The 25,475-nt window shown below is 45.5% G+C and overlaps 77 non-coding genes across 77 annotated transcripts; all 77 read right to left on the reverse strand.

The window, feature by feature from the left end:
- Positions 1-160: 160 nt before the first annotated feature.
- LOC131267968 (5S ribosomal RNA) lies at positions 161-279 on the reverse strand. The gene has a single exon (XR_009178539.1). It is a non-coding gene; the product is annotated as a 5S ribosomal RNA (ribosomal RNA).
- A 212-nt stretch (positions 280-491) lies between these two features.
- On the reverse strand, positions 492-610 carry LOC131267970 (5S ribosomal RNA). The gene has a single exon (XR_009178541.1). It is a non-coding gene; the product is annotated as a 5S ribosomal RNA (ribosomal RNA).
- A 212-nt stretch (positions 611-822) lies between these two features.
- LOC131267971 (5S ribosomal RNA) lies at positions 823-941 on the reverse strand. Its single transcript, XR_009178542.1, has one exon. It is a non-coding gene; the product is annotated as a 5S ribosomal RNA (ribosomal RNA).
- Positions 942-1,154: 213 nt separating this feature from the next.
- LOC131267972 (5S ribosomal RNA) lies at positions 1,155-1,273 on the reverse strand. The gene has a single exon (XR_009178543.1). It is a non-coding gene; the product is annotated as a 5S ribosomal RNA (ribosomal RNA).
- Positions 1,274-1,485: 212 nt separating this feature from the next.
- LOC131267973 (5S ribosomal RNA) lies at positions 1,486-1,604 on the reverse strand. Its single transcript, XR_009178544.1, has one exon. It is a non-coding gene; the product is annotated as a 5S ribosomal RNA (ribosomal RNA).
- Positions 1,605-1,816: 212 nt separating this feature from the next.
- On the reverse strand, positions 1,817-1,935 carry LOC131267974 (5S ribosomal RNA). The gene has a single exon (XR_009178545.1). It is a non-coding gene; the product is annotated as a 5S ribosomal RNA (ribosomal RNA).
- Positions 1,936-2,147: 212 nt separating this feature from the next.
- LOC131267975 (5S ribosomal RNA) lies at positions 2,148-2,266 on the reverse strand. The gene has a single exon (XR_009178546.1). It is a non-coding gene; the product is annotated as a 5S ribosomal RNA (ribosomal RNA).
- A 212-nt stretch (positions 2,267-2,478) lies between these two features.
- On the reverse strand, positions 2,479-2,597 carry LOC131267977 (5S ribosomal RNA). The gene has a single exon (XR_009178547.1). It is a non-coding gene; the product is annotated as a 5S ribosomal RNA (ribosomal RNA).
- Positions 2,598-2,809: 212 nt separating this feature from the next.
- Positions 2,810-2,928, reverse strand: LOC131267978 (5S ribosomal RNA). Its single transcript, XR_009178548.1, has one exon. It is a non-coding gene; the product is annotated as a 5S ribosomal RNA (ribosomal RNA).
- Positions 2,929-3,140: 212 nt separating this feature from the next.
- On the reverse strand, positions 3,141-3,259 carry LOC131267979 (5S ribosomal RNA). The gene has a single exon (XR_009178549.1). It is a non-coding gene; the product is annotated as a 5S ribosomal RNA (ribosomal RNA).
- A 212-nt stretch (positions 3,260-3,471) lies between these two features.
- LOC131267980 (5S ribosomal RNA) lies at positions 3,472-3,590 on the reverse strand. The gene has a single exon (XR_009178550.1). It is a non-coding gene; the product is annotated as a 5S ribosomal RNA (ribosomal RNA).
- A 213-nt stretch (positions 3,591-3,803) lies between these two features.
- LOC131267982 (5S ribosomal RNA) lies at positions 3,804-3,922 on the reverse strand. The gene has a single exon (XR_009178552.1). It is a non-coding gene; the product is annotated as a 5S ribosomal RNA (ribosomal RNA).
- Positions 3,923-4,135: 213 nt separating this feature from the next.
- On the reverse strand, positions 4,136-4,254 carry LOC131267983 (5S ribosomal RNA). Its single transcript, XR_009178553.1, has one exon. It is a non-coding gene; the product is annotated as a 5S ribosomal RNA (ribosomal RNA).
- A 213-nt stretch (positions 4,255-4,467) lies between these two features.
- Positions 4,468-4,586, reverse strand: LOC131267984 (5S ribosomal RNA). The gene has a single exon (XR_009178554.1). It is a non-coding gene; the product is annotated as a 5S ribosomal RNA (ribosomal RNA).
- A 212-nt stretch (positions 4,587-4,798) lies between these two features.
- On the reverse strand, positions 4,799-4,917 carry LOC131267985 (5S ribosomal RNA). The gene has a single exon (XR_009178555.1). It is a non-coding gene; the product is annotated as a 5S ribosomal RNA (ribosomal RNA).
- A 213-nt stretch (positions 4,918-5,130) lies between these two features.
- LOC131267986 (5S ribosomal RNA) lies at positions 5,131-5,249 on the reverse strand. The gene has a single exon (XR_009178556.1). It is a non-coding gene; the product is annotated as a 5S ribosomal RNA (ribosomal RNA).
- Positions 5,250-5,461: 212 nt separating this feature from the next.
- Positions 5,462-5,580, reverse strand: LOC131267987 (5S ribosomal RNA). Its single transcript, XR_009178557.1, has one exon. It is a non-coding gene; the product is annotated as a 5S ribosomal RNA (ribosomal RNA).
- Positions 5,581-5,792: 212 nt separating this feature from the next.
- Positions 5,793-5,911, reverse strand: LOC131267839 (5S ribosomal RNA). The gene has a single exon (XR_009178418.1). It is a non-coding gene; the product is annotated as a 5S ribosomal RNA (ribosomal RNA).
- Positions 5,912-6,123: 212 nt separating this feature from the next.
- Positions 6,124-6,242, reverse strand: LOC131267988 (5S ribosomal RNA). The gene has a single exon (XR_009178558.1). It is a non-coding gene; the product is annotated as a 5S ribosomal RNA (ribosomal RNA).
- A 213-nt stretch (positions 6,243-6,455) lies between these two features.
- On the reverse strand, positions 6,456-6,574 carry LOC131267989 (5S ribosomal RNA). The gene has a single exon (XR_009178559.1). It is a non-coding gene; the product is annotated as a 5S ribosomal RNA (ribosomal RNA).
- A 212-nt stretch (positions 6,575-6,786) lies between these two features.
- Positions 6,787-6,905, reverse strand: LOC131267990 (5S ribosomal RNA). Its single transcript, XR_009178560.1, has one exon. It is a non-coding gene; the product is annotated as a 5S ribosomal RNA (ribosomal RNA).
- A 214-nt stretch (positions 6,906-7,119) lies between these two features.
- On the reverse strand, positions 7,120-7,238 carry LOC131267991 (5S ribosomal RNA). The gene has a single exon (XR_009178561.1). It is a non-coding gene; the product is annotated as a 5S ribosomal RNA (ribosomal RNA).
- A 213-nt stretch (positions 7,239-7,451) lies between these two features.
- Positions 7,452-7,570, reverse strand: LOC131267994 (5S ribosomal RNA). The gene has a single exon (XR_009178563.1). It is a non-coding gene; the product is annotated as a 5S ribosomal RNA (ribosomal RNA).
- Positions 7,571-7,782: 212 nt separating this feature from the next.
- Positions 7,783-7,901, reverse strand: LOC131267995 (5S ribosomal RNA). The gene has a single exon (XR_009178564.1). It is a non-coding gene; the product is annotated as a 5S ribosomal RNA (ribosomal RNA).
- A 212-nt stretch (positions 7,902-8,113) lies between these two features.
- On the reverse strand, positions 8,114-8,232 carry LOC131267996 (5S ribosomal RNA). The gene has a single exon (XR_009178565.1). It is a non-coding gene; the product is annotated as a 5S ribosomal RNA (ribosomal RNA).
- Positions 8,233-8,444: 212 nt separating this feature from the next.
- LOC131267997 (5S ribosomal RNA) lies at positions 8,445-8,563 on the reverse strand. The gene has a single exon (XR_009178566.1). It is a non-coding gene; the product is annotated as a 5S ribosomal RNA (ribosomal RNA).
- Positions 8,564-8,775: 212 nt separating this feature from the next.
- On the reverse strand, positions 8,776-8,894 carry LOC131267998 (5S ribosomal RNA). The gene has a single exon (XR_009178567.1). It is a non-coding gene; the product is annotated as a 5S ribosomal RNA (ribosomal RNA).
- Positions 8,895-9,106: 212 nt separating this feature from the next.
- LOC131267999 (5S ribosomal RNA) lies at positions 9,107-9,225 on the reverse strand. Its single transcript, XR_009178568.1, has one exon. It is a non-coding gene; the product is annotated as a 5S ribosomal RNA (ribosomal RNA).
- Positions 9,226-9,437: 212 nt separating this feature from the next.
- LOC131268000 (5S ribosomal RNA) lies at positions 9,438-9,556 on the reverse strand. Its single transcript, XR_009178569.1, has one exon. It is a non-coding gene; the product is annotated as a 5S ribosomal RNA (ribosomal RNA).
- A 213-nt stretch (positions 9,557-9,769) lies between these two features.
- LOC131268001 (5S ribosomal RNA) lies at positions 9,770-9,888 on the reverse strand. Its single transcript, XR_009178570.1, has one exon. It is a non-coding gene; the product is annotated as a 5S ribosomal RNA (ribosomal RNA).
- A 213-nt stretch (positions 9,889-10,101) lies between these two features.
- Positions 10,102-10,222, reverse strand: LOC131267863 (5S ribosomal RNA). The gene has a single exon (XR_009178441.1). It is a non-coding gene; the product is annotated as a 5S ribosomal RNA (ribosomal RNA).
- A 212-nt stretch (positions 10,223-10,434) lies between these two features.
- On the reverse strand, positions 10,435-10,556 carry LOC131267866 (5S ribosomal RNA). The gene has a single exon (XR_009178444.1). It is a non-coding gene; the product is annotated as a 5S ribosomal RNA (ribosomal RNA).
- A 212-nt stretch (positions 10,557-10,768) lies between these two features.
- Positions 10,769-10,887, reverse strand: LOC131268002 (5S ribosomal RNA). The gene has a single exon (XR_009178571.1). It is a non-coding gene; the product is annotated as a 5S ribosomal RNA (ribosomal RNA).
- A 212-nt stretch (positions 10,888-11,099) lies between these two features.
- Positions 11,100-11,218, reverse strand: LOC131268003 (5S ribosomal RNA). The gene has a single exon (XR_009178572.1). It is a non-coding gene; the product is annotated as a 5S ribosomal RNA (ribosomal RNA).
- Positions 11,219-11,432: 214 nt separating this feature from the next.
- LOC131268005 (5S ribosomal RNA) lies at positions 11,433-11,551 on the reverse strand. The gene has a single exon (XR_009178574.1). It is a non-coding gene; the product is annotated as a 5S ribosomal RNA (ribosomal RNA).
- A 213-nt stretch (positions 11,552-11,764) lies between these two features.
- LOC131267831 (5S ribosomal RNA) lies at positions 11,765-11,883 on the reverse strand. The gene has a single exon (XR_009178411.1). It is a non-coding gene; the product is annotated as a 5S ribosomal RNA (ribosomal RNA).
- A 212-nt stretch (positions 11,884-12,095) lies between these two features.
- On the reverse strand, positions 12,096-12,214 carry LOC131268006 (5S ribosomal RNA). Its single transcript, XR_009178575.1, has one exon. It is a non-coding gene; the product is annotated as a 5S ribosomal RNA (ribosomal RNA).
- A 212-nt stretch (positions 12,215-12,426) lies between these two features.
- On the reverse strand, positions 12,427-12,545 carry LOC131268007 (5S ribosomal RNA). The gene has a single exon (XR_009178576.1). It is a non-coding gene; the product is annotated as a 5S ribosomal RNA (ribosomal RNA).
- Positions 12,546-12,757: 212 nt separating this feature from the next.
- Positions 12,758-12,876, reverse strand: LOC131268009 (5S ribosomal RNA). Its single transcript, XR_009178577.1, has one exon. It is a non-coding gene; the product is annotated as a 5S ribosomal RNA (ribosomal RNA).
- A 212-nt stretch (positions 12,877-13,088) lies between these two features.
- Positions 13,089-13,207, reverse strand: LOC131268010 (5S ribosomal RNA). The gene has a single exon (XR_009178578.1). It is a non-coding gene; the product is annotated as a 5S ribosomal RNA (ribosomal RNA).
- A 212-nt stretch (positions 13,208-13,419) lies between these two features.
- Positions 13,420-13,538, reverse strand: LOC131267857 (5S ribosomal RNA). Its single transcript, XR_009178435.1, has one exon. It is a non-coding gene; the product is annotated as a 5S ribosomal RNA (ribosomal RNA).
- A 212-nt stretch (positions 13,539-13,750) lies between these two features.
- On the reverse strand, positions 13,751-13,869 carry LOC131268011 (5S ribosomal RNA). Its single transcript, XR_009178579.1, has one exon. It is a non-coding gene; the product is annotated as a 5S ribosomal RNA (ribosomal RNA).
- Positions 13,870-14,081: 212 nt separating this feature from the next.
- On the reverse strand, positions 14,082-14,200 carry LOC131267858 (5S ribosomal RNA). The gene has a single exon (XR_009178436.1). It is a non-coding gene; the product is annotated as a 5S ribosomal RNA (ribosomal RNA).
- Positions 14,201-14,412: 212 nt separating this feature from the next.
- On the reverse strand, positions 14,413-14,531 carry LOC131267859 (5S ribosomal RNA). Its single transcript, XR_009178437.1, has one exon. It is a non-coding gene; the product is annotated as a 5S ribosomal RNA (ribosomal RNA).
- Positions 14,532-14,743: 212 nt separating this feature from the next.
- On the reverse strand, positions 14,744-14,862 carry LOC131268012 (5S ribosomal RNA). The gene has a single exon (XR_009178580.1). It is a non-coding gene; the product is annotated as a 5S ribosomal RNA (ribosomal RNA).
- A 212-nt stretch (positions 14,863-15,074) lies between these two features.
- On the reverse strand, positions 15,075-15,193 carry LOC131268013 (5S ribosomal RNA). The gene has a single exon (XR_009178581.1). It is a non-coding gene; the product is annotated as a 5S ribosomal RNA (ribosomal RNA).
- A 212-nt stretch (positions 15,194-15,405) lies between these two features.
- Positions 15,406-15,524, reverse strand: LOC131268014 (5S ribosomal RNA). The gene has a single exon (XR_009178582.1). It is a non-coding gene; the product is annotated as a 5S ribosomal RNA (ribosomal RNA).
- A 212-nt stretch (positions 15,525-15,736) lies between these two features.
- Positions 15,737-15,855, reverse strand: LOC131267860 (5S ribosomal RNA). Its single transcript, XR_009178438.1, has one exon. It is a non-coding gene; the product is annotated as a 5S ribosomal RNA (ribosomal RNA).
- A 212-nt stretch (positions 15,856-16,067) lies between these two features.
- LOC131268015 (5S ribosomal RNA) lies at positions 16,068-16,186 on the reverse strand. The gene has a single exon (XR_009178583.1). It is a non-coding gene; the product is annotated as a 5S ribosomal RNA (ribosomal RNA).
- A 213-nt stretch (positions 16,187-16,399) lies between these two features.
- Positions 16,400-16,518, reverse strand: LOC131268017 (5S ribosomal RNA). Its single transcript, XR_009178585.1, has one exon. It is a non-coding gene; the product is annotated as a 5S ribosomal RNA (ribosomal RNA).
- A 212-nt stretch (positions 16,519-16,730) lies between these two features.
- Positions 16,731-16,849, reverse strand: LOC131268018 (5S ribosomal RNA). The gene has a single exon (XR_009178586.1). It is a non-coding gene; the product is annotated as a 5S ribosomal RNA (ribosomal RNA).
- A 212-nt stretch (positions 16,850-17,061) lies between these two features.
- Positions 17,062-17,180, reverse strand: LOC131268019 (5S ribosomal RNA). Its single transcript, XR_009178587.1, has one exon. It is a non-coding gene; the product is annotated as a 5S ribosomal RNA (ribosomal RNA).
- A 215-nt stretch (positions 17,181-17,395) lies between these two features.
- LOC131268020 (5S ribosomal RNA) lies at positions 17,396-17,514 on the reverse strand. The gene has a single exon (XR_009178588.1). It is a non-coding gene; the product is annotated as a 5S ribosomal RNA (ribosomal RNA).
- A 212-nt stretch (positions 17,515-17,726) lies between these two features.
- On the reverse strand, positions 17,727-17,845 carry LOC131267833 (5S ribosomal RNA). The gene has a single exon (XR_009178412.1). It is a non-coding gene; the product is annotated as a 5S ribosomal RNA (ribosomal RNA).
- Positions 17,846-18,057: 212 nt separating this feature from the next.
- On the reverse strand, positions 18,058-18,176 carry LOC131268021 (5S ribosomal RNA). The gene has a single exon (XR_009178589.1). It is a non-coding gene; the product is annotated as a 5S ribosomal RNA (ribosomal RNA).
- A 212-nt stretch (positions 18,177-18,388) lies between these two features.
- Positions 18,389-18,507, reverse strand: LOC131268023 (5S ribosomal RNA). The gene has a single exon (XR_009178591.1). It is a non-coding gene; the product is annotated as a 5S ribosomal RNA (ribosomal RNA).
- Positions 18,508-18,720: 213 nt separating this feature from the next.
- LOC131268025 (5S ribosomal RNA) lies at positions 18,721-18,839 on the reverse strand. Its single transcript, XR_009178592.1, has one exon. It is a non-coding gene; the product is annotated as a 5S ribosomal RNA (ribosomal RNA).
- A 212-nt stretch (positions 18,840-19,051) lies between these two features.
- LOC131268026 (5S ribosomal RNA) lies at positions 19,052-19,170 on the reverse strand. Its single transcript, XR_009178593.1, has one exon. It is a non-coding gene; the product is annotated as a 5S ribosomal RNA (ribosomal RNA).
- A 212-nt stretch (positions 19,171-19,382) lies between these two features.
- Positions 19,383-19,501, reverse strand: LOC131268027 (5S ribosomal RNA). Its single transcript, XR_009178594.1, has one exon. It is a non-coding gene; the product is annotated as a 5S ribosomal RNA (ribosomal RNA).
- A 215-nt stretch (positions 19,502-19,716) lies between these two features.
- Positions 19,717-19,835, reverse strand: LOC131268028 (5S ribosomal RNA). The gene has a single exon (XR_009178595.1). It is a non-coding gene; the product is annotated as a 5S ribosomal RNA (ribosomal RNA).
- A 212-nt stretch (positions 19,836-20,047) lies between these two features.
- Positions 20,048-20,166, reverse strand: LOC131267834 (5S ribosomal RNA). The gene has a single exon (XR_009178413.1). It is a non-coding gene; the product is annotated as a 5S ribosomal RNA (ribosomal RNA).
- A 212-nt stretch (positions 20,167-20,378) lies between these two features.
- LOC131268030 (5S ribosomal RNA) lies at positions 20,379-20,497 on the reverse strand. Its single transcript, XR_009178597.1, has one exon. It is a non-coding gene; the product is annotated as a 5S ribosomal RNA (ribosomal RNA).
- Positions 20,498-20,709: 212 nt separating this feature from the next.
- Positions 20,710-20,828, reverse strand: LOC131268031 (5S ribosomal RNA). Its single transcript, XR_009178598.1, has one exon. It is a non-coding gene; the product is annotated as a 5S ribosomal RNA (ribosomal RNA).
- Positions 20,829-21,041: 213 nt separating this feature from the next.
- On the reverse strand, positions 21,042-21,160 carry LOC131268032 (5S ribosomal RNA). Its single transcript, XR_009178599.1, has one exon. It is a non-coding gene; the product is annotated as a 5S ribosomal RNA (ribosomal RNA).
- A 212-nt stretch (positions 21,161-21,372) lies between these two features.
- Positions 21,373-21,491, reverse strand: LOC131268033 (5S ribosomal RNA). The gene has a single exon (XR_009178600.1). It is a non-coding gene; the product is annotated as a 5S ribosomal RNA (ribosomal RNA).
- A 212-nt stretch (positions 21,492-21,703) lies between these two features.
- LOC131268034 (5S ribosomal RNA) lies at positions 21,704-21,822 on the reverse strand. Its single transcript, XR_009178601.1, has one exon. It is a non-coding gene; the product is annotated as a 5S ribosomal RNA (ribosomal RNA).
- A 212-nt stretch (positions 21,823-22,034) lies between these two features.
- LOC131267867 (5S ribosomal RNA) lies at positions 22,035-22,156 on the reverse strand. The gene has a single exon (XR_009178445.1). It is a non-coding gene; the product is annotated as a 5S ribosomal RNA (ribosomal RNA).
- Positions 22,157-22,368: 212 nt separating this feature from the next.
- Positions 22,369-22,487, reverse strand: LOC131268035 (5S ribosomal RNA). The gene has a single exon (XR_009178602.1). It is a non-coding gene; the product is annotated as a 5S ribosomal RNA (ribosomal RNA).
- Positions 22,488-22,699: 212 nt separating this feature from the next.
- On the reverse strand, positions 22,700-22,818 carry LOC131268036 (5S ribosomal RNA). The gene has a single exon (XR_009178603.1). It is a non-coding gene; the product is annotated as a 5S ribosomal RNA (ribosomal RNA).
- Positions 22,819-23,030: 212 nt separating this feature from the next.
- On the reverse strand, positions 23,031-23,149 carry LOC131268037 (5S ribosomal RNA). Its single transcript, XR_009178604.1, has one exon. It is a non-coding gene; the product is annotated as a 5S ribosomal RNA (ribosomal RNA).
- Positions 23,150-23,363: 214 nt separating this feature from the next.
- Positions 23,364-23,482, reverse strand: LOC131268038 (5S ribosomal RNA). The gene has a single exon (XR_009178605.1). It is a non-coding gene; the product is annotated as a 5S ribosomal RNA (ribosomal RNA).
- Positions 23,483-23,694: 212 nt separating this feature from the next.
- Positions 23,695-23,813, reverse strand: LOC131268039 (5S ribosomal RNA). The gene has a single exon (XR_009178606.1). It is a non-coding gene; the product is annotated as a 5S ribosomal RNA (ribosomal RNA).
- Positions 23,814-24,025: 212 nt separating this feature from the next.
- Positions 24,026-24,144, reverse strand: LOC131268042 (5S ribosomal RNA). The gene has a single exon (XR_009178608.1). It is a non-coding gene; the product is annotated as a 5S ribosomal RNA (ribosomal RNA).
- A 212-nt stretch (positions 24,145-24,356) lies between these two features.
- LOC131267861 (5S ribosomal RNA) lies at positions 24,357-24,475 on the reverse strand. The gene has a single exon (XR_009178439.1). It is a non-coding gene; the product is annotated as a 5S ribosomal RNA (ribosomal RNA).
- Positions 24,476-24,688: 213 nt separating this feature from the next.
- On the reverse strand, positions 24,689-24,807 carry LOC131268043 (5S ribosomal RNA). Its single transcript, XR_009178609.1, has one exon. It is a non-coding gene; the product is annotated as a 5S ribosomal RNA (ribosomal RNA).
- A 212-nt stretch (positions 24,808-25,019) lies between these two features.
- On the reverse strand, positions 25,020-25,138 carry LOC131268044 (5S ribosomal RNA). The gene has a single exon (XR_009178610.1). It is a non-coding gene; the product is annotated as a 5S ribosomal RNA (ribosomal RNA).
- A 212-nt stretch (positions 25,139-25,350) lies between these two features.
- LOC131268045 (5S ribosomal RNA) lies at positions 25,351-25,469 on the reverse strand. The gene has a single exon (XR_009178611.1). It is a non-coding gene; the product is annotated as a 5S ribosomal RNA (ribosomal RNA).
- Positions 25,470-25,475: the final 6 nt, after the last annotated feature.

The raw sequence follows: 25,475 nt of genomic DNA on the forward strand, positions 1-25,475 counted from the left end.
GGAGCTAAAAATAGAACATTCTCACAATGTTCAGTTCTTCCAACAACAAGGTGAAAAGGACACATCGAATGAAATTACTTTTTGTTTCCCTTCCACGAGAGGAACAATATTATTCCCACACACACGCACACAACCAAACGGCGTGTAAAAAGTTCGAGGATGCCAACGACACATGGCGTTCCCAAGTGGTCACCCACCTAAGTACTAACCATGCCCGATGTTGCTTAACTTCGGTGATCGGACGAGAACCGGTGTTTTCAACATGGTATGGTCGTTGACAAGTATGCTCCTGCTATGTCCGCAACATAAGCGCCGTCGAAGGAGGCTGGACGGAGCTAAAAATAGAACATTCTCACAATGTTCAGTTCTTCCAACAACAAGGTGAAAAGCACTCATTTAATGAAATTACTTTTTGTTTCCCTTCCACGAGAGGAACAATATTATTCCCACACACACGCACACAACCAAACGGCGTGTAAAAAGTTTGAGGATGCCAACGACACATGGCGTTCCCAAGTGGTCACCCACCTAAGTACTAACCATGCCCGATGTTGCTTAACTTCGGTGATCGGACGAGAACCGGTGTTTTCAACATGGTATGGTCGTTGACAAGTATGCTCCTGCTATGTCCGCAACATAAGCGCCGTCGAAGGAGGCTGGACGGAGCTAAAAATAGAACATTCTCACAATGTTCAGTTCTTCCAACAACAAGGTGAAAAGGACACATCGACTGAAATTACTTTTTGTTTCCCTTCCAAGAGAGGAACAATATTATTCCCACACACACGCATTCAACCAAACGGCGTGTAAAAAGTTCGAGGATGCCAACGACACATGGCGTTCCCAAGTGGTCACCCACCTAAGTACTAACCATGCCCGATGTTGCTTAACTTCGGTGATCGGACGAGAACCGGTGTTTTCAACATGGTATGGTCGTTGACAAGTATGCTCCTGCTATGTCCGCAACATAAGCGCCGTCGAAGGAGGCTGGACGGAGCTAAAAATAGAACATTCTCACAATGTTCAGTTCTTCCAACAACAAGGTGAAAAGGACACATCGAATGAAATTACTTTTTGTTTCCCTTCCACGAGAGGAACAATATTATTCCCACACACACGCATTCAACCAAACGGTGTGTAAAAAAGTTTGAGGATGCCAACGACACATGGCGTTCCCAAGTGGTCACCCACCTAAGTACTAACCATGCCCGATGTTGCTTAACTTCGGTGATCGGACGAGAACCGGTGTTTTCAACATGGTATGGTCGTTGACAAGTATGCTCCTGCTATGTCCGCAACATAAGCGCCGTCGAAGGAGGCTGGACGGAGCTAAAAATAGAACATTCTCACAATGTTCAGTTCTTCCAACAACAAGGTGAAAAGGACTCATTTAATGAAATTTCTTTTTGTTTCCCTTCCACGAGAGGAAGAATATTATTCCCACACACACGCACACAACCAAACGGCGTGTAAAAAGTTTGAGGATGCCAACGACACATGGCGTTCCCAAGTGGTCACCCACCTAAGTACTAACCATGCCCGATGTTGCTTAACTTCGGTGATCGGACGAGAACCGGTGTTTTCAACATGGTATGGTCGTTGACAAGTATGCTCCTGCTATGTCCGCAACATAAGCGCCGTCGAAGGAGGCTGGACGGAGCTAAAAATAGAACATTCTCACAATGTTCAGTTCTTCCAACAACAAGGTGAAAAGGACACATCGAATGAAATTACTTTTTGTTTCCCTTCCACGAGAGGAAGAATATTATTCCCACACACACGCACACAACCAAACGGCGTGTAAAAAGTTTGAGGATGCCAACGACACATGGCGTTCCCAAGTGGTCACCCACCTAAGTACTAACCATGCCCGATGTTGCTTAACTTCGGTGATCGGACGAGAACCGGTGTTTTCAACATGGTATGGTCGTTGACAAGTATGCTCCTGCTATGTTCGCAACATAAACGCCGTCGAAGGAGGCTGGACGGAGCTAAAAATAGAACATTCTCACAATGTTCAGTTCTTCCAACAACAAGGTGAAAAGGACTCATCGAATGAAATTTCTTTTTGTTTCCCTTCCACGAGAGGAAGAATATTATTCCCACACACACGCATTCAACCAAACGGCGTGTAAAAAGTTTGAGGATGCCAACGACACATGGCGTTCCCAAGTGGTCACCCACCTAAGTACTAACCATGCCCGATGTTGCTTAACTTCGGTGATCGGACGAGAACCGGTGTTTTCAACATGGTATGGTCGTTGACAAGTATGCTCCTGCTATGTCCGCAACATAAGCGCCGTCGAAGGAGGCTGCCAGGAGCTAAAAATAGAACATTCTCACAATGTTCAGTTCTTCCAACAACAAGGTGAAAAGGACACATCGAATGAAATTACTTTTTGTTTCCCTTCCACGAGAGGAACAATATTATTCCCACACACACGCACACAACCAAACGGCGTGTAAAAAGTTCGAGGATGCCAACGACACATGGCGTTCCCAAGTGGTCACCCACCTAAGTACTAACCATGCCCGATGTTGCTTAACTTCGGTGATCGGACGAGAACCGGTGTTTTCAACATGGTATGGTCGTTGACAAGTATGCTCCTGCTATGTCCGCAACATAAGCGCCGTCGAAGGAGGCTGGACGGAGCTAAAAATAGAACATTCTCACAATGTTCAGTTCTTCCAACAACAAGGTGAAAAGCACTCATTTAATGAAATTACTTTTTGTTTCCCTTCCACGAGAGGAACAATATTATTCCCACACACACGCACACAACCAAACGGCGTGTAAAAAGTTTGAGGATGCCAACGACACATGGCGTTCCCAAGTGGTCACCCACCTAAGTACTAACCATGCCCGATGTTGCTTAACTTCGGTGATCGGACGAGAACCGGTGTTTTCAACATGGTATGGTCGTTGACAAGTATGCTCCTGCTATGTCCGCAACATAAGCGCCGTCGAAGGAGGCTGGACGGAGCTAAAAATAGAACATTCTCACAATGTTCAGTTCTTCCAACAACAAGGTGAAAAGGACACATCGACTGAAATTACTTTTTGTTTCCCTTCCAAGAGAGGAACAATATTATTCCCACACACACGCATTCAACCAAACGGCGTGTAAAAAGTTCGAGGATGCCAACGACACATGGCGTTCCCAAGTGGTCACCCACCTAAGTACTAACCATGCCCGATGTTGCTTAACTTCGGTGATCGGACGAGAACCGGTGTTTTCAACATGGTATGGTCGTTGACAAGTATGCTCCTGCTATGTCCGCAACATAAGCGCCGTCGAAGGAGGCTGGACGGAGCTAAAAATAGAACATTCTCACAATGTTCAGTTCTTCCAACAACAAGGTGAAAAGCACTCATTTAATGAAATTACTTTTTGTTTCCCTTCCACGAGAGGAAGAATATTATTCCCACACACACGCATTCAACCAAACGGCGTGTAAAAAGTTTGAGGATGCCAACGACACATGGCGTTCCCAAGTGGTCACCCACCTAAGTACTAACCATGCCCGATGTTGCTTAACTTCGGTGATCGGACGAGAACCGGTGTTTTCAACATGGTATGGTCGTTGACAAGTATGCTCCTGCTATGTCCGCAACATAAGCGCCGTCGAAGGAGGCTGGACGGAGCTAAAAATAGAACATTCTCACAATGTTCAGTTCTTCCAACAACAAGGTGAAAAGGACACATCGACTGAAATTACTTTTTGTTTCCCTTCCAAGAGAGGAACAATATTATTCCCACGCACACGCATTCAACCAAACGGTGTGTAAAAAAGTTTGAGGATGCCAACGACACATGGCGTTCCCAAGTGGTCACCCACCTAAGTACTAACCATGCCCGATGTTGCTTAACTTCGGTGATCGGACGAGAACCGGTGTTTTCAACATGGTATGGTCGTTGACAAGTATGCTCCTGCTATGTCCGCAACATAAGCGCCGTCGAAGGAGGCTGGACGGAGCTAAAAATAGAACATTCTCACAATGTTCAGTTCTTCCAACAACAAGGTGAAAAGGACACATCGACTGAAATTACTTTTTGTTTCCCTTCCACGAGAGGAAGAATATTATTCCCACACACACGCACACAACCAAACGGTGTGTAAAAAAGTTTGAGGATGCCAACGACACATGGCGTTCCCAAGTGGTCACCCACCTAAGTACTAACCATGCCCGATGTTGCTTAACTTCGGTGATCGGACGAGAACCGGTGTTTTCAACATGGTATGGTCGTTGACAAGTATGCTCCTGCTATGTCCGCAACATAAGCGCCGTCGAAGGAGGCTGGACGGAGCTAAAAATAGAACATTCTCACAATGTTCAGTTCTTCCAACAACAAGGTGAAAAGGACACATCGAATGAAATTACTTTTTGTTTCCCTTCCAAGAGAGGAACAATATTATTCCCACACACACGCATTCAACCAAACGGTGTGTAAAAAAGTTTGAGGATGCCAACGACACATGGCGTTCCCAAGTGGTCACCCACCTAAGTACTAACCATGCCCGATGTTGCTTAACTTCGGTGATCGGACGAGAACCGGTGTTTTCAACATGGTATGGTCGTTGACAAGTATGCTCCTGCTATGTCCGCAACATAAGCGCCGTCGAAGGAGGCTGGACGGAGCTAAAAATAGAACATTCTCACAATGTTCAGTTCTTCCAACAACAAGGTGAAAAGGACTCATTTAATGAAATTACTTTTTGTTTCCCTTCCACGAGAGGAAGAATATTATTCCCACACACACGCACACAACCAAACGGCGTGTAAAAAGTTTGAGGATGCCAACGACACATGGCGTTCCCAAGTGGTCACCCACCTAAGTACTAACCATGCCCGATGTTGCTTAACTTCGGTGATCGGACGAGAACCGGTGTTTTCAACATGGTATGGTCGTTGACAAGTATGCTCCTGCTATGTCCGCAACATAAGCGCCGTCGAAGGAGGCTGGACGGAGCTAAAAATAGAACATTCTCACAATGTTCAGTTCTTCCAACAACAAGGTGAAAAGGACACATCGACTGAAATTACTTTTTGTTTCCCTTCCAAGAGAGGAACAATATTATTCCCACACACACGCATTCAACCAAACGGTGTGTAAAAAAGTTTGAGGATGCCAACGACACATGGCGTTCCCAAGTGGTCACCCACCTAAGTACTAACCATGCCCGATGTTGCTTAACTTCGGTGATCGGACGAGAACCGGTGTTTTCAACATGGTATGGTCGTTGACAAGTATGCTCCTGCTATGTCCGCAACATAAGCGCCGTCGAAGGAGGCTACCAGGAGCTAAAAATAGAACATTCTCACAATGTTCAGTTCTTCCAACAACAAGGTGAAAAGGACTCATTTAATGAAATTTCTTTTTGTTTCCCTTCCACGAGAGGAAGAATATTATTCCCACACACACGCACACAACCAAACGGCGTGTAAAAAGTTTGAGGATGCCAACGACACATGGCGTTCCCAAGTGGTCACCCACCTAAGTACTAACCATGCCCGATGTTGCTTAACTTCGGTGATCGGACGAGAACCGGTGTTTTCAACATGGTATGGTCGTTGACAAGTATGCTCCTGCTATGTCCGCAACATAAGCGCCGTCGAAGGAGGCTGCCAGGAGCTAAAAATAGAACATTCTCACAATGTTCAGTTCTTCTAACAACAAGGTGAAAAGGACTCATTTAATGAAATTACTTTTTGTTTCCCTTCCACGAGAGGAACAATATTATTCCCACACACACGCATTCAACCAAACGGCGTGTAAAAAGTTTGAGGATGCCAACGACACATGGCGTTCCCAAGTGGTCACCCACCTAAGTACTAACCATGCCCGATATTGCTTAACTTCGGTGATCGGACGAGAACCGGTGTTTTCAACATGGTATGGTCGTTGACAAGTATGCTCCTGCTATGTCCGCAACATAAGCGCCGTCGAAGGAGGCTGCCAGGAGCTAAAAATAGAACATTCTCACAATGTTCAGTTCTTCTAACAACAAGGTGAAAAGGACTCATTTAATGAAATTACTTTTTGTTTCCCTTCCACGAGAGGAACAATATTATTCCCACACACACGCATTCAACCAAACGGCGTGTAAAAAGTTTGAGGATGCCAACGACACATGGCGTTCCCAAGTGGTCACCCACCTAAGTACTAACCATGCCCGATGTTGCTTAACTTCGGTGATCGGACGAGAACCGGTGTTTTCAACATGGTATGGTCGTTGACAAGTATGCTCCTGCTATGTCCGCAACATAAGCGCCGGCGAAGGAGGCTGGACGGAGCTAAAAATAGAACATTCTCACAATGTTCAGTTCTTCCAACAACAAGGTGAAAAGGACACATCGAATGAAATTACTTTTTGTTTCCCTTCCACGAGAGGAACAATATTATTCCCACACACACGCATTCAACCAAACGGTGTGTAAAAAAGTTTGAGGATGCCAACGACACATGGCGTTCCCAAGTGGTCACCCACCTAAGTACTAACCATGCCCGATGTTGCTTAACTTCGGTGATCGGACGAGAACCGGTGTTTTCAACATGGTATGGTCGTTGACAAGTATGCTCCTGCTATGTCCGCAACATAATCGCCGTAGAAGGAGGCTGGACGGAGCTAAAAATAGAACATTCTCACAATGTTCAGTTCTTCCAACAACAAGGTGAAAAGGACTCATTTAATGAAATTACTTTTTGTTTCCCTTCCACGAGAGGAAGAATATTATTCCCACACACACGCATTCAACCAAACGGCGTGTAAAAAGTTTGAGGATGCCAACGACACATGGCGTTCCCAAGTGGTCACCCACCTAAGTACTAACCATGCCCGATGTTGCTTAACTTCGGTGATCGGACGAGAACCGGTGTTTTCAACATGGTATGGTCGTTGACAAGTATGCTCCTGCTATGTCCGCAACATAAGCGCCGTCGAAGGAGGCTGGACGGAGCTAAAAATAGAACATTCTCACAATGTTCACAGTTCTTCCAACAACAAGGTGAAAAGGACTCATTTAATGAAATTACTTTTTGTTTCCCTTCCACGAGAGGAACAATATTATTCCCACACACACGCACACAACCAAACGGCGTGTAAAAAGTTTGAGGATGCCAACGACACATGGCGTTCCCAAGTGGTCACCCACCTAAGTACTAACCATGCCCGATGTTGCTTAACTTCGGTGATCGGACGAGAACCGGTGTTTTCAACATGGTATGGTCGTTGACAAGTATGCTCCTGCTATGTCCGCAACATAAGCGCCGTCGAAGGAGGCTGGACGGAGCTAAAAATAGAACATTCTCACAATGTTCAGTTCTTCCAACAACAAGGTGAAAAGGACACATCGAATGAAATTACTTTTTGTTTCCCTTCCACGAGAGGAACAATATTATTCCCACACACACGCATTCAACCAAACGGTGTGTAAAAAAGTTTGAGGATGCCAACGACACATGGCGTTCCCAAGTGGTCACCCACCTAAGTACTAACCATGCCCGATGTTGCTTAACTTCGGTGATCGGACGAGAACCGGTGTTTTCAACATGGTATGGTCGTTGACAAGTATGCTCCTGCTATGTCCGCAACATAAGCGCCGTCGAAGGAGGCTGGACGGAGCTAAAAATAGAACATTCTCACAATGTTCAGTTCTTCCAACAACAAGGTGAAAAGGACTCATTTAATGAAATTTCTTTTTGTTTCCCTTCCACGAGAGGAAGAATATTATTCCCACACACACGCACACAACCAAACGGCGTGTAAAAAGTTTGAGGATGCCAACGACACATGGCGTTCCCAAGTGGTCACCCACCTAAGTACTAACCATGCCCGATGTTGCTTAACTTCGGTGATCGGACGAGAACCGGTGTTTTCAACATGGTATGGTCGTTGACAAGTATGCTCCTGCTATGTCCGCAACATAAGCGCCGTCGAAGGAGGCTGGACGGAGCTAAAAATAGAACATTCTCACAATGTTCAGTTCTTCCAACAACAAGGTGAAAAGGACACATCGAATGAAATTACTTTTTGTTTCCCTTCCACGAGAGGAAGAATATTATTCCCACACACACGCACACAACCAAACGGCGTGTAAAAAGTTTGAGGATGCCAACGACACATGGCGTTCCCAAGTGGTCACCCACCTAAGTACTAACCATGCCCGATGTTGCTTAACTTCGGTGATCGGACGAGAACCGGTGTTTTCAACATGGTATGGTCGTTGACAAGTATGCTCCTGCTATGTTCGCAACATAAGCGCCGTCGAAGGAGGCTGGACGGAGCTAAAAATAGAACATTCTCACAATGTTCAGTTCTTCCAACAACAAGGTGAAAAGGACACATCGAATGAAATTACTTTTTGTTTCCCTTCCACGAGAGGAAGAATATTATTCCCACACACACGCACACAACCAAACGGCGTGTAAAAAGTTTGAGGATGCCAACGACACATGGCGTTCCCAAGTGGTCACCCACCTAAGTACTAACCATGCCCGATGTTGCTTAACTTCGGTGATCGGACGAGAACCGGTGTTTTCAACATGGTATGGTCGTTGACAAGTATGCTCCTGCTATGTCCGCAACATAAGCGCCGTCGAAGGAGGCTGCCAGGAGCTAAAAATAGAACATTCTCACAATGTTCAGTTCTTCCAACAACAAGGTGAAAAGCACTCATTTAATGAAATTACTTTTTGTTTCCCTTCCACGAGAGGAAGAATATTATTCCCACACACACGCATTCAACCAAACGGCGTGTAAAAAGTTTGAGGATGCCAACGACACATGGCGTTCCCAAGTGGTCACCCACCTAAGTACTAACCATGCCCGATGTTGCTTAACTTCGGTGATCGGACGAGAACCGGTGTTTTCAACATGGTATGGTCGTTGACAAGTATGCTCCTGCTATGTCCGCAACATAAGCGCCGTCGAAGGAGGCTGGACGGAGCTAAAAATAGAACATTCTCACAATGTTCAGTTCTTCCAACAACAAGGTGAAAAGGACACATCGACTGAAATTACTTTTTGTTTCCCTTCCAAGAGAGGAACAATATTATTCCCACACACACGCATTCAACCAAACGGCGTGTAAAAAGTTCGAGGATGCCAACGACACATGGCGTTCCCAAGTGGTCACCCACCTAAGTACTAACCATGCCCGATGTTGCTTAACTTCGGTGATCGGACGAGAACCGGTGTTTTCAACATGGTATGGTCGTTGACAAGTATGCTCCTGCTATGTCCGCAACATAAGCGCCGTCGAAGGAGGCTGGACGGAGCTAAAAATAGAACATTCTCACAATGTTCAGTTCTTCCAACAACAAGGTGAAAAGCACTCATTTAATGAAATTACTTTTTGTTTCCCTTCCACGAGAGGAAGAATATTATTCCCACACACACGCATTCAACCAAACGGCGTGTAAAAAGTTTGAGGATGCCAACGACACATGGCGTTCCCAAGTGGTCACCCACCTAAGTACTAACCATGCCCGATGTTGCTTAACTTCGGTGATCGGACGAGAACCGGTGTTTTCAACATGGTATGGTCGTTGACAAGTATGCTCCTGCTATGTCCGCAACATAAGCGCCGTCGAAGGAGGCTGGACGGAGCTAAAAATAGAACATTCTCACAATGTTCAGTTCTTCCAACAACAAGGTGAAAAGGACACATCGACTGAAATTACTTTTTGTTTCCCTTCCAAGAGAGGAACAATATTATTCCCACACACACGCATTCAACCAAACGGTGTGTAAAAAAGTTTGAGGATGCCAACGACACATGGCGTTCCCAAGTGGTCACCCACCTAAGTACTAACCATGCCCGATGTTGCTTAACTTCGGTGATCGGACGAGAACCGGTGTTTTCAACATGGTATGGTCGTTGACAAGTATGCTCCTGCTATGTCCGCAACATAAGCGCCGTCGAAGGAGGCTGGACGGAGCTAAAAATAGAACATTCTCACAATGTTCAGTTCTTCCAACAACAAGGTGAAAAGGACACATCGACTGAAATTACTTTTTGTTTCCCTTCCAAGAGAGGAACAATATTATTCCCACGCACACGCATTCAACCAAACGGTGTGTAAAAAAGTTTGAGGATGCCAACGACACATGGCGTTCCCAAGTGGTCACCCACCTAAGTACTCTAACCATGCCCGATGTTGCTTAACTTCGGTGATCGGACGAGAACCGGTGTTTTCAACATGGTATGGTCGTTGACAAGTATGCTCCTGCTATGTCCGCAACATAAACGCCGTCGAAGGAGGCTGCCAGGAGCTAAAAATAGAACATTCTCACAATGTTCAGTTCTTCCAACAACAAGGTGAAAAGGACTCATTTAATGAAATTTCTTTTTGTTTCCCTTCCACGAGAGGAAGAATATTATTCCCACACACACGCACACAACCAAACGGCGTGTAAAAAGTTTGAGGATGCCAACGACACATGGCGTTCCCAAGTGGTCACCCACCTAAGTACTACTAACCATGCCCGATGTTGCTTAACTTCGGTGATCGGACGAGAACCGGTGTTTTCAACATGGTATGGTCGTTGACAAGTATGCTCCTGCTATGTCCGCAACATAAGCGTCGTCGAAGGAGGCTGGACGGAGCTAAAAATAGAACATTCTCACAATGTTCAGTTCTTCCAACAACAAGGTGAAAAGGACTCATTTAATGAAATTACTTTTTGTTTCCCTTCCACGAGAGGAAGAATATTATTCCCACACACACGCACACAACCAAACGGCGTGTAAAAAGTTTGAGGATGCCAACGACACATGGCGTTCCCAAGTGGTCACCCACCTAAGTACTAACCATGCCCGATGTTGCTTAACTTCGGTGATCGGACGAGAACCGGTGTTTTCAACATGGTATGGTCGTTGACAAGTATGCTCCTGCTATGTCCGCAACATAAGCGCCGTCGAAGGAGGCTGCCAGGAGCTAAAAATAGAACATTCTCACAATGTTCAATTCTTCCAACAACAAGGTGAAAAGGACTCATTTAATGAAATTTCTTTTTGTTTCCCTTCCACGAGAGGAAGAATATTATTCCCACACACACGCATTCAACCAAACGGCGTGTAAAAAGTTTGAGGATGCCAACGACACATGGCGTTCCCAAGTGGTCACCCACCTAAGTACTAACCATGCCCGATGTTGCTTAACTTCGGTGATCGGACGAGAACCGGTGTTTTCAACATGGTATGGTCGTTGACAAGTATGCTCCTGCTATGTCCGCAACATAAGCGCCGTCGAAGGAGGCTGGACGGAGCTAAAAATAGAACATTCTCACAATGTTCACAGTTCTTCCAACAACAAGGTGAAAAGGACTCATTTAATGAAATTACTTTTTGTTTCCCTTCCACGAGAGGAACAATATTATTCCCACACACACGCACACAACCAAACGGCGTGTAAAAAGTTTGAGGATGCCAACGACACATGGCGTTCCCAAGTGGTCACCCACCTAAGTACTAACCATGCCCGATGTTGCTTAACTTCGGTGATCGGACGAGAACCGGTGTTTTCAACATGGTATGGTCGTTGACAAGTATGCTCCTGCTATGTCCGCAACATAATCGCCGTCGAAGGAGGCTGGACGGAGCTAAAAATAGAACATTCTCACAATGTTCAGTTCTTCCAACAACAAGGTGAAAAGGACTCATTTAATGAAATTACTTTTTGTTTCCCTTCCACGAGAGGAACAATATTATTCCCACACACACGCATTCAACCAAACGGCGGTGTAAAAAGTTTGAGGATGCCAACGACACATGGCGTTCCCAAGTGGTCACCCACCTGAGTACTAACCATGCCCGATGTTGCTTAACTTCGGTGATCGGACGAGAACCGGTGTTTTCAACATGGTATGGTCGTTGACAAGTATGCTCCTGCTATGTCCGCAACATAAGCGCCGTCGAAGGAGGCTGGACGGAGCTAAAAATAGAACATTCTCACAATGTTCAGTTCTTCCAACAACAAGGTGAAAAGCACTCATTTAATGAAATTACTTTTTGTTTCCCTTCCACGAGAGGAAGAATATTATTCCCACACACACGCATTCAACCAAACGGCGTGTAAAAAGTTTGAGGATGCCAACGACACATGGCGTTCCCAAGTGGTCACCCACCTAAGTACTAACCATGCCCGATGTTGCTTAACTTCGGTGATCGGACGAGAACCGGTGTTTTCAACATGGTATGGTCGTTGACAAGTATGCTCCTGCTATGTCCGCAACATAAGCGCCGTCGAAGGAGGCTGCCAGGAGCTAAAAATAGAACATTCTCACAACGGCAATTTCTTCCAACAACAAGGTGAAAAGGACACATCGAAAGAAATTACTTTTTGTTTCCCTTCCACGAGAGGAACAATATTATTCCCACACACACGCACACAACCAAACGGCGTGTAAAAAGTTTGAGGATGCCAACGACACATGGCGTTCCCAAGTGGTCACCCACCTAAGTACTAACCATGCCCGATGTTGCTTAACTTCGGTGATCGGACGAGAACCGGTGTTTTCAACATGGTATGGTCGTTGACAAGTATGCTCCTGCTATGTCCGCAACATAAGCGTCGTCGAAGGAGGCTGGACGGAGCTAAAAATAGAACATTCTCACAATGGCCATTTCTTCCAACAACAAGGTGAAAAGGACTCATTGAATGTAATTACTTTTTGTTTCCCTTCCACGAGAGGAACAATATTATTCCCACACACACGCATTCAACCAAACGGCGTGTAAAAAGTTTGAGGATGCCAACGACACATGGCGTTCCCAAGTGGTCACCCACCTAAGTACTAACCATGCCCGATGTTGCTTAACTTCGGTGATCGGACGAGAACCGGTGTTTTCAACATGGTATGGTCGTTGACAAGTATGCTCCTGCTATGTCCGCAACATAAGCGTCGTCGAAGGAGGCTGGACGGAGCTAAAAATAGAACATTTTCACAATGGCCATTTCTTCCAACAACAAGGTGAAAAGGACTCATTGAATGTAATTTCTTTTTGTTTTCCTTCCACGAGAGGAACAATATTATTCCCACACACACGCACACAACCAAACGGCGTGTAAAAAGTTTGAGGATGCCAACGACACATGGCGTTCCCAAGTGGTCACCCACCTAAGTACTAACCATGCCCGATGTTGCTTAACTTCGGTGATCGGACGAGAACCGGTGTTTTCAACATGGTATGGTCGTTGACAAGTATGCTCCTGCTATGTCCGCAACATAATCGCCGTCGAAGGAGGCTGGACGGAGCTAAAAATAGAACATTCTCACAATGTTCAGTTCTTCCAACAACAAGGTGAAAAGGACTCATTTAATGAAATTTCTTTTTGTTTCCCTTCCACGAGAGGAAGAATATTATTCCCACACACACGCACACAACCAAACGGCGTGTAAAAAGTTTGAGGATGCCAACGACACATGGCGTTCCCAAGTGGTCACTCACCTAAGTACTAACCATGCCCGATGTTGCTTAACTTCGGTGATCGGACGAGAACCGGTGTTTTCAACATGGTATGGTCGTTGACAAGTATGCTCCTGCTATGTCCGCAACATAATCGCCGTCGAAGGAGGCTGGACGGAGCTAAAAATAGAACATTCTCACAATGTTCAGTTCTTCCAACAACAAGGTGAAAAGGACTCATTTAATGAAATTTCTTTTTGTTTCCCTTCCACGAGAGGAAGAATATTATTCCCACACACACGCACACAACCAAACGGCGTGTAAAAAGTTTGAGGATGCCAACGACACATGGCGTTCCCAAGTGGTCACCCACCTAAGTACTAACCATGCCCGATGTTGCTTAACTTCGGTGATCGGACGAGAACCGGTGTTTTCAACATGGTATGGTCGTTGACAAGTATGCTCCTGCTATGTCCGCAACATAATCGCCGTCGAAGGAGGCTGGACGGAGCTAAAAATAGAACATTCTCACAATGTTCAGTTCTTCCAACAACAAGGTGAAAAGGACTCATTTAATGAAATTTCTTTTTGTTTCCCTTCCACGAGAGGAAGAATATTATTCCCACACACACGCACACAACCAAACGGCGTGTAAAAAGTTTGAGGATGCCAACGACACATGGCGTTCCCAAGTGGTCACTCACCTAAGTACTAACCATGCCCGATGTTGCTTAACTTCGGTGATCGGACGAGAACCGGTGTTTTCAACATGGTATGGTCGTTGACAAGTATGCTCCTGCTATGTCCGCAACATAATCGCCGTCGAAGGAGGCTGGACGGAGCTAAAAATAGAACATTCTCACAATGTTCAGTTCTTCCAACAACAAGGTGAAAAGGACTCATTTAATGAAATTTCTTTTTGTTTCCCTTCCACGAGAGGAAGAATATTATTCCCACACACACGCACACAACCAAACGGCGTGTAAAAAGTTTGAGGATGCCAACGACACATGGCGTTCCCAAGTGGTCACTCACCTAAGTACTAACCATGCCCGATGTTGCTTAACTTCGGTGATCGGACGAGAACCGGTGTTTTCAACATGGTATGGTCGTTGACAAGTATGCTCCTGCTATGTCCGCAACATAATCGCCGTCGAAGGAGGCTGGACGGAGCTAAAAATAGAACATTCTCACAATGTTCAGTTCTTCCAACAACAAGGTGAAAAGGACTCATTTAATGAAATTTCTTTTTGTTTCCCTTCCACGAGAGGAAGAATATTATTCCCACACACACGCACACAACCAAACGGCGTGTAAAAAGTTTGAGGATGCCAACGACACATGGCGTTCCCAAGTGGTCACCCACCTAAGTACTAACCATGCCCGATGTTGCTTAACTTCGGTGATCGGACGAGAACCGGTGTTTTCAACATGGTATGGTCGTTGACAAGTATGCTCCTGCTATGTCCGCAACATAAGCGTCGTCGAAGGAGGCTGGACGGAGCTAAAAATAGAACATTTTCACAATGGCCATTTCTTCCAACAACAAGGTGAAAAGGACTCATTGAATGTAATTTCTTTTTGTTTTCCTTCCACGAGAGGAACAATATTATTCCCACACACACGCACACAACCAAACGGCGTGTAAAAAGTTTGAGGATGCCAACGACACATGGCGTTCCCAAGTGGTCACCCACCTAAGTACTAACCATGCCCGATGTTGCTTAACTTCGGTGATCGGACGAGAACCGGTGTTTTCAACATGGTATGGTCGTTGACAAGTATGCTCCTGCTATGTCCGCAACATAAGCGTCGTCGAAGGAGGCTGGACGGAGCTAAAAATAGAACATTTTCACAATGGCCATTTCTTCCAACAACAAGGTGAAAAGGACTCATTGAATGTAATTTCTTTTTGTTTTCCTTCCACGAGAGGAACAATATTATTCCCACACACACGCACACAACCAAACGGCGTGTAAAAAGTTTGAGGATGCCAACGACACATGGCGTTCCCAAGTGGTCACCCACCTAAGTACTAACCATGCCCGATGTTGCTTAACTTCGGTGATCGGACGAGAACCGGTGTTTTCAACATGGTATGGTCGTTGACAAGTATGCTCCTGCTATGTCCGCAACATAATCGCCGTCGAAGGAGGCTGGACGGAGCTAAAAATAGAACATTCTCACAATGTTCAGTTCTTCCAACAACAAGGTGAAAAGGACTCATTTAATGAAATTTCTTTTTGTTTCCCTTCCACGAGAGGAAGAATATTATTCCCACACACACGCACACAACCAAACGGCGTGTAAAAAGTTTGAGGATGCCAACGACACATGGCGTTCCCAAGTGGTCACTCACCTAAGTACTAACCATGCCCGATGTTGCTTAACTTCGGTGATCGGACGAGAACCGGTGTTTTCAACATGGTATGGTCGTTGACAAGTATGCTCCTGCTATGTCCGCAACATAATCGCCGTCGAAGGAGGCTGGACGGAGCTAAAAATAGAACATTCTCACAATGTTCAGTTCTTCCAACAACAAGGTGAAAAGGACTCATTTAATGAAATTTCTTTTTGTTTCCCTTCCACGAGAGGAAGAATATTATTCCCACACACACGCACACAACCAAACGGCGTGTAAAAAGTTTGAGGATGCCAACGACACATGGCGTTCCCAAGTGGTCACCCACCTAAGTACTAACCATGCCCGATGTTGCTTAACTTCGGTGATCGGACGAGAACCGGTGTTTTCAACATGGTATGGTCGTTGACAAGTATGCTCCTGCTATGTCCGCAACATAATCGCCGTCGAAGGAGGCTGGACGGAGCTAAAAATAGAACATTCTCACAATGTTCAGTTCTTCCAACAACAAGGTGAAAAGGACTCATTTAATGAAATTACTTTTTGTTTCCCTTCCACGAGAGGAACAATATTATTCCCACACACACGCATTCAACCAAACGGCGGTGTAAAAAGTTTGAGGATGCCAACGACACATGGCGTTCCCAAGTGGTCACCCACCTAAGTACTAACCATGCCCGATGTTGCTTAACTTCGGTGATCGGACGAGAACCGGTGTTTTCAACATGGTATGGTCGTTGACAAGTATGCTCCTGCTATGTCCGCAACATAAGCGCCGTCGAAGGAGGCTGCCAGGAGCTAAAAATAGAACATTCTCACAATGTTCAGTTCTTCCAACAACAAGGTGAAAAAGACTCATTTAATGAAATTTCTTTTTGTTTCCCTTCCACGAGAGGAAGAATATTATTCCCACACACACGCACACAACCAAACGGCGTGTAAAAAGTTTGAGGATGCCAACGACACATGGCGTTCCCAAGTGGTCACCCACCTAAGTACTAACCATGCCCGATGTTGCTTAACTTCGGTGATCGGACGAGAACCGGTGTTTTCAACATGGTATGGTCGTTGACAAGTATGCTCCTGCTATGTCCGCAACATAATCGCCGTCGAAGGAGGCTGGACGGAGCTAAAAATAGAACATTCTCACAATGTTCAGTTCTTCCAACAACAAGGTGAAAAGGACTCATTTAATGAAATTACTTTTTGTTTCCCTTCCACGAGAGGAACAATATTATTCCCACACACACGCATTCAACCAAACGGCGTGTAAAAAGTTTGAGGATGCCAACGACACATGGCGTTCCCAAGTGGTCACCCACCTAAGTACTAACCATGCCCGATGTTGCTTAACTTCGGTGATCGGACGAGAACCGGTGTTTTCAACATGGTATGGTCGTTGACAAGTATGCTCCTGCTATGTCCGCAACATAAGCGCCGTCGAAGGAGGCTGCCAGGAGCTAAAAATAGAACATTCTCACAATGTTCAGTTCTTCTTCTCACAACAAGGTGAAAAGGACTCATTTAATGAAATTACTTTTTGTTTCCCTTCCACGAGAGGAACAATATTATTCCCACACACACGCATGCAACCAAACGGCGTGTAAAAAGTTTGAGGATGCCAACGACACATGGCGTTCCCAAGTGGTCACCCACCTAAGTACTAACCATGCCCGATGTTGCTTAACTTCGGTGATCGGACGAGAACCGGTGTTTTCAACATGGTATGGTCGTTGACAAGTATGCTCCTGCTATGTCCGCAACATAAGCGTCGTCGAAGGAGGCTGGACGGAGCTAAAAATAGAACATTCTCACAATGTTCAGTTCTTCCAACAACAAGGTGAAAAGGACTCATTTAATGAAATTACTTTTTGTTTCCCTTCCACGAGAGGAAGAATATTATTCCCACACACACGCACACAACCAAACGGCGTGTAAAAAGTTTGAGGATGCCAACGACACATGGCGTTCCCAAGTGGTCACCCACCTGAGTACTAACCATGCCCGATGTTGCTTAACTTCGGTGATCGGACGAGAACCGGTGTTTTCAACATGGTATGGTCGTTGACAAGTATGCTCCTGCTATGTCCGCAACATAAGCGCCGTCGAAGGAGGCTGGACGGAGCTAAAAATAGAACATTCTCACAATGTTCAGTTCTTCCAACAACAAGGTGAAAAGGACTCATTGAATGTAATTTCTTTTTGTTTCCCTTCCACGAGAGGAAGAATATTATTCCCACACACACGCACACAACCAAACGGCGTGTAAAAAGTTTGAGGATGCCAACGACACATGGCGTTCCCAAGTGGTCACCCACCTAAGTACTAACCATGCCCGATGTTGCTTAACTTCGGTGATCGGACGAGAACCGGTGTTTTCAACATGGTATGGTCGTTGACAAGTATGCTCCTGCTATGTCCGCAACATAAGCGCCGTCGAAGGAGGCTGGACGGAGCTAAAAATAGAACATTCTCACAATGTTCAGTTCTTCCAACAACAAGGTGAAAAGGACTCATTTAATGAAATTACTTTTTGTTTCCCTTCCACGAGAGGAAGAATATTATTCCCACACACACGCACACAACCAAACGGCGTGTAAAAAATTTGAGGATGCCAACGACACATGGCGTTCCCAAGTGGTCACCCACCTAAGTACTAACCATGCCCGATGTTGCTTAACTTCGGTGATCGGACGAGAACCGGTGTTTTCAACATGGTATGGTCGTTGACAAGTATGCTCCTGCTATGTCCGCAACATAAGCGCCGGCGAAGGAGGCTGGACGGAGCTAAAAATAGAACATTCTCACAATGTTCAGTTCTTCCAACAACAAGGTGAAAAGGACACATCGAATGAAATTACTTTTTGTTTCCCTTCCAAGAGAGGAACAATATTATTCCCACACACACGCATTCAACCAAACGGTGTGTAAAAAAGTTTGAGGATGCCAACGACACATGGCGTTCCCAAGTGGTCACCCACCTAAGTACTAACCATGCCCGATGTTGCTTAACTTCGGTGATCGGACGAGAACCGGTGTTTTCAACATGGTATGGTCGTTGACAAGTATGCTCCTGCTATGTCCGCAACATAATCGCCGTCGAAGGAGGCTGGACGGAGCTAAAAATAGAACATTCTCACAATGTTCAGTTCTTCCAACAACAAGGTGAAAAGGACTCATTTAATGAAATTACTTTTTGTTTCCCTTCCACGAGAGGAACAATATTATTCCCACACACACGCATTCAACCAAACGGCGTGTAAAAAGTTTGAGGATGCCAACGACACATGGCGTTCCCAAGTGGTCACCCACCTAAGTACTAACCATGCCCGATGTTGCTTAACTTCGGTGATCGGACGAGAACCGGTGTTTTCAACATGGTATGGTCGTTGACAAGTATGCTCCTGCTATGTCCGCAACATAAGCGCCGTCGAAGGAGGCTGGACGGAGCTAAAAATAGAACATTCTCACAATGTTCAGTTCTTCCAACAACAAGGTGAAAAGGACTCATTTAATGAAATTACTTTTTGTTTCCCTTCCACGAGAGGAACAATATTATTCCCACACACACGCATTCAACCAAACGGCGTGTAAAAAGTTTGAGGATGCCAACGACACATGGCGTTCCCAAGTGGTCACCCACCTAAGTACTAACCATGCCCGATGTTGCTTAACTTCGGTGATCGGACGAGAACCGGTGTTTTCAACATGGTATGGTCGTTGACAAGTATGCTCCTGCTATGTCCGCAACATAAGCGCCGTCGAAGGAGGCTGCCAGGAGCTAAAAATAGAACATTCTCACAATGTTCAGTTCTTCTTCTCACAACAAGGTGAAAAGGACTCATTTAATGAAATTACTTTTTGTTTCCCTTCCACGAGAGGAACAATATTATTCCCACACACACGCATGCAACCAAACGGCGTGTAAAAAGTTTGAGGATGCCAACGACACATGGCGTTCCCAAGTGGTCACCCACCTAAGTACTAACCATGCCCGATGTTGCTTAACTTCGGTGATCGGACGAGAACCGGTGTTTTCAACATGGTATGGTCGTTGACAAGTATGCTCCTGCTATGTCCGCAACATAAGCGTCGTCGAAGGAGGCTGGACGGAGCTAAAAATAGAACATTCTCACAATGTTCAGTTCTTCCAACAACAAGGTGAAAAGGACTCATTTAATGAAATTACTTTTTGTTTCCCTTCCACGAGAGGAAGAATATTATTCCCACACACACGCACACAACCAAACGGCGTGTAAAAAGTTTGAGGATGCCAACGACACATGGCGTTCCCAAGTGGTCACCCACCTGAGTACTAACCATGCCCGATGTTGCTTAACTTCGGTGATCGGACGAGAACCGGTGTTTTCAACATGGTATGGTCGTTGACAAGTATGCTCCTGCTATGTCCGCAACATAAGCGCCGTCGAAGGAGGCTGGACGGAGCTAAAAATAGAACATTCTCACAATGTTCAGTTCTTCCAACAACAAGGTGAAAAGGACTCATTGAATGTAATTTCTTTTTGTTTCCCTTCCACGAGAGGAAGAATATTATTCCCACACACACGCACACAACCAAACGGCGTGTAAAAAGTTTGAGGATGCCAACGACACATGGCGTTCCCAAGTGGTCACCCACCTAAGTACTAACCATGCCCGATGTTGCTTAACTTCGGTGATCGGACGAGAACCGGTGTTTTCAACATGGTATGGTCGTTGACAAGTATGCTCCTGCTATGTCCGCAACATAAGCGCCGTCGAAGGAGGCTGGACGGAGCTAAAAATAGAACATTCTCACAATGTTCAGTTCTTCCAACAACAAGGTGAAAAGGACTCATTTAATGAAATTACTTTTTGTTTCCCTTCCACGAGAGGAAGAATATTATTCCCACACACACGCACACAACCAAACGGCGTGTAAAAAATTTGAGGATGCCAACGACACATGGCGTTCCCAAGTGGTCACCCACCTAAGTACTAACCATGCCCGATGTTGCTTAACTTCGGTGATCGGACGAGAACCGGTGTTTTCAACATGGTATGGTCGTTGACAAGTATGCTCCTGCTATGTCCGCAACATAAGCGCCGGCGAAGGAGGCTGGACGGAGCTAAAAATAGAACATTCTCACAATGTTCAGTTCTTCCAACAACAAGGTGAAAAGGACACATCGAATGAAATTACTTTTTGTTTCCCTTCCAAGAGAGGAACAATATTATTCCCACACACACGCATTCAACCAAACGGTGTGTAAAAAAGTTTGAGGATGCCAACGACACATGGCGTTCCCAAGTGGTCACCCACCTAAGTACTAACCATGCCCGATGTTGCTTAACTTCGGTGATCGGACGAGAACCGGTGTTTTCAACATGGTATGGTCGTTGACAAGTATGCTCCTGCTATGTCCGCAACATAAGCGCCGTCGAAGGAGGCTGGACGGAGCTAAAAATAGAACATTCTCACAATGTTCAGTTCTTCCAACAACAAGGTGAAAAGGACTCATTTAATGAAATTACTTTTTGTTTCCCTTCCACGAGAGGAAGAATATTATTCCCACACACACGCATTCAACCAAACGGCGTGTAAAAAGTTTGAGGATGCCAACGACACATGGCGTTCCCAAGTGGTCACCCACCTAAGTACTAACCATGCCCGATGTTGCTTAACTTCGGTGATCGGACGAGAACCGGTGTTTTCAACATGGTATGGTCGTTGACAAGTATGCTCCTGCTATGTCCGCAACATAAGCGCCGTCGAAGGAGGCTGGACGGAGCTAAAAATAGAACATTCTCACAATGTTCAGTTCTTCCAACAACAAGGTGAAAAGCACTCATTTAATGAAATTACTTTTTGTTTCCCTTCCACGAGAGGAAGAATATTATTCCCACACACACGCATTCAACCAAACGGCGTGTAAAAAGTTTGAGGATGCCAACGACACATGGCGTTCCCAAGTGGTCACCCACCTAAGTACTAACCATGCCCGATGTTGCTTAACTTCGGTGATCGGACGAGAACCGGTGTTTTCAACATGGTATGGTCGTTGACAAGTATGCTCCTGCTATGTCCGCAACATAAGCGCCGTCGAAGGAGGCTGCCAGGAGCTAAAAATAGAACATTCTCACAATGTTCAGTTCTTCCAACAACAAGGTGAAAAGGACACATCGAATGAAATTACTTTTTGTTTCCCTTCCACGAGAGGAACAATATTATTCCCACACACACGCACACAACCAAACGGCGTGTAAAAAGTTCGAGGATGCCAACGACACATGGCGTTCCCAAGTGGTCACCCACCTAAGTACTACTAACCATGCCCGATGTTGCTTAACTTCGGTGATCGGACGAGAACCGGTGTTTTCAACATGGTATGGTCGTTGACAAGTATGCTCCTGCTATGTCCGCAACATAAGCGCCGTCGAAGGAGGCTGGACGGAGCTAAAAATAGAACATTCTCACAATGTTCAGTTCTTCCAACAACAAGGTGAAAAGGACACATCGACTGAAATTACTTTTTGTTTCCCTTCCACGAGAGGAACAATATTATTCCCACACACACGCATTCAACCAAACGGCGTGTAAAAAGTTTGAGGATGCCAACGACACATGGCGTTCCCAAGTGGTCACCCACCTAAGTACTAACCATGCCCGATGTTGCTTAACTTCGGTGATCGGACGAGAACCGGTGTTTTCAACATGGTATGGTCGTTGACAAGTATGCTCCTGCTATGTCCGCAACATAAGCGTCGTCGAAGGAGGCTGGACGGAGCTAAAAATAGAACATTCTCACAATGTTCAGTTCTTCCAACAACAAGGTGAAAAGGACACATCGACTGAAATTACTTTTTGTTTCCCTTCCACGAGAGGAACAATATTATTCCCACACACACGCATTCAACCAAACGGCGTGTAAAAAGTTTGAGGATGCCAACGACACATGGCGTTCCCAAGTGGTCACCCACCTAAGTACTAACCATGCCCGATGTTGCTTAACTTCGGTGATCGGACGAGAACCGGTGTTTTCAACATGGTATGGTCGTTGACAAGTATGCTCCTGCTATGTCCGCAACATAAGCGCCGTCGAAGGAGGCTGCCAGGAGCTAAAAATAGAACATTCTCACAATGTTCAATTCTTCCAACAACAAGGTGAAAAGGACTCATTTAATGAAATTTCTTTTTGTTTCCCTTCCACGAGAGGAAGAATATTATTCCCACACACACGCATTCAACCAAACGGCGTGTAAAAAGTTTGAGGATGCCAACGACACATGGCGTTCCCAAGTGGTCACCCACCTAAGTACTAACCATGCCCGATGTTGCTTAACTTCGGTGATCGGACGAGAACCGGTGTTTTCAACATGGTATGGTCGTTGACAAGTATGCTCCTGCTATGTCCGCAACATAAGCGCCGTCGAAGGAGGCTGGACGGAGCTAAAAATAGAACATTCTCACAATGTTCACAGTTCTTCCAACAACAAGGTGAAAAGGACTCATTTAATGAAATTACTTTTTGTTTCCCTTCCACGAGAGGAACAATATTATTCCCACACACACGCACACAACCAAACGGCGTGTAAAAAGTTTGAGGATGCCAACGACACATGGCGTTCCCAAGTGGTCACCCACCTAAGTACTAACCATGCCCGATGTTGCTTAACTTCGGTGATCGGACGAGAACCGGTGTTTTCAACATGGTATGGTCGTTGACAAGTATGCTCCTGCTATGTCCGCAACATAAGCGCCGTCGAAGGAGGCTGCCAGGAGCTAAAAATAGAACATTCTCACAACGGCAATTTCTTCCAACAACAAGGTGAAAAGGACACATCGAATGAAATTACTTTTTGTTTCCCTTCCACGAGAGGAACAATATTATTCCCACACACACGCACACAACCAAACGGCGTGTAAAAAGTTTGAGGATGCCAACGACACATGGCGTTCCCAAGTGGTCACCCACCTAAGTACTAACCATGCCCGATGTTGCTTAACTTCGGTGATCGGACGAGAACCGGTGTTTTCAACATGGTATGGTCGTTGACAAGTATGCTCCTGCTATGTCCGCAACATAAGCGTCGTCGAAGGAGGCTGGACGGAGCTAAAAATAGAACATTCTCACAATGGCCATTTCTTCCAACAACAAGGTGAAAAGGACTCATTGAATGTAATTACTTTTTGTTTCCCTTCCACGAGAGGAACAATATTATTCCCACACACACGCATTCAACCAAACGGCGTGTAAAAAGTTTGAGGATGCCAACGACACATGGCGTTCCCAAGTGGTCACCCACCTAAGTACTAACCATGCCCGATGTTGCTTAACTTCGGTGATCGGACGAGAACCGGTGTTTTCAACATGGTATGGTCGTTGACAAGTATGCTCCTGCTATGTCCGCAACATAAGCGCCGTCGAAGGAGGCTGGACGGAGCTAAAAATAGAACATTCTCACAATGTTCAGTTCTTCCAACAACAAGGTGAAAAGGACTCATTTAATGAAATTTCTTTTTGTTTCCCTTCCACGAGAGGAAGAATATTATTCCCACACACACGCACACAACCAAACGGCGTGTAAAAAGTTTGAGGATGCCAACGACACATGGCGTTCCCAAGTGGTCACTCACCTAAGTACTAACCATGCCCGATGTTGCTTAACTTCGGTGATCGGACGAGAACCGGTGTTTTCAACATGGTATGGTCGTTGACAAGTATGCTCCTGCTATGTCCGCAACATAATCGCCGTCGAAGGAGGCTGGACGGAGCTAAAAATAGAACATTCTCACAATGTTCAGTTCTTCCAACAACAAGGTGAAAAGGACTCATTTAATGAAATTACTTTTTGTTTCCCTTCCACGAGAGGAACAATATTATTCCCACACACACGCATTCAACCAAACGGCGGTGTAAAAAGTTTGAGGATGCCAACGACACATGGCGTTCCCAAGTGGTCACCCACCTAAGTACTAACCATGCCCGATGTTGCTTAACTTCGGTGATCGGACGAGAACCGGTGTTTTCAACATGGTATGGTCGTTGACAAGTATGCTCCTGCTATGTCCGCAACATAAGCGCCGTCGAAGGAGGCTGCCAGGAGCTAAAAATAGAACATTCTCACAATGTTCAGTTCTTCCAACAACAAGGTGAAAAAGACTCATTTAATGAAATTTCTTTTTGTTTCCCTTCCACGAGAGGAAGAATATTATTCCCACACACACGCACACAACCAAACGGCGTGTAAAAAGTTTGAGGATGCCAACGACACATGGCGTTCCCAAGTGGTCACCCACCTAAGTACTAACCATGCCCGATGTTGCTTAACTTCGGTGATCGGACGAGAACCGGTGTTTTCAACATGGTATGGTCGTTGACAAGTATGCTCCTGCTATGTCCGCAACATAATCGCCGTCGAAGGAGGCTGGACGGAGCTAAAAATAGAACATTCTCACAATGTTCAGTTCTTCCAACAACAAGGTGAAAAGGACTCATTTAATGAAATTACTTTTTGTTTCCCTTCCACGAGAGGAACAATATTATTCCCACACACACGCATTCAACCAAACGGCGTGTAAAAAGTTTGAGGATGCCAACGACACATGGCGTTCCCAAGTGGTCACCCACCTAAGTACTAACCATGCCCGATGTTGCTTAACTTCGGTGATCGGACGAGAACCGGTGTTTTCAACATGGTATGGTCGTTGACAAGTAT

Source organism: Anopheles coustani, chromosome 2, assembly GCF_943734705.1.
Source record: "Anopheles coustani chromosome 2, idAnoCousDA_361_x.2, whole genome shotgun sequence".
In the NCBI taxonomy this organism is placed as follows: domain Eukaryota; kingdom Metazoa; phylum Arthropoda; class Insecta; order Diptera; family Culicidae; genus Anopheles; species Anopheles coustani.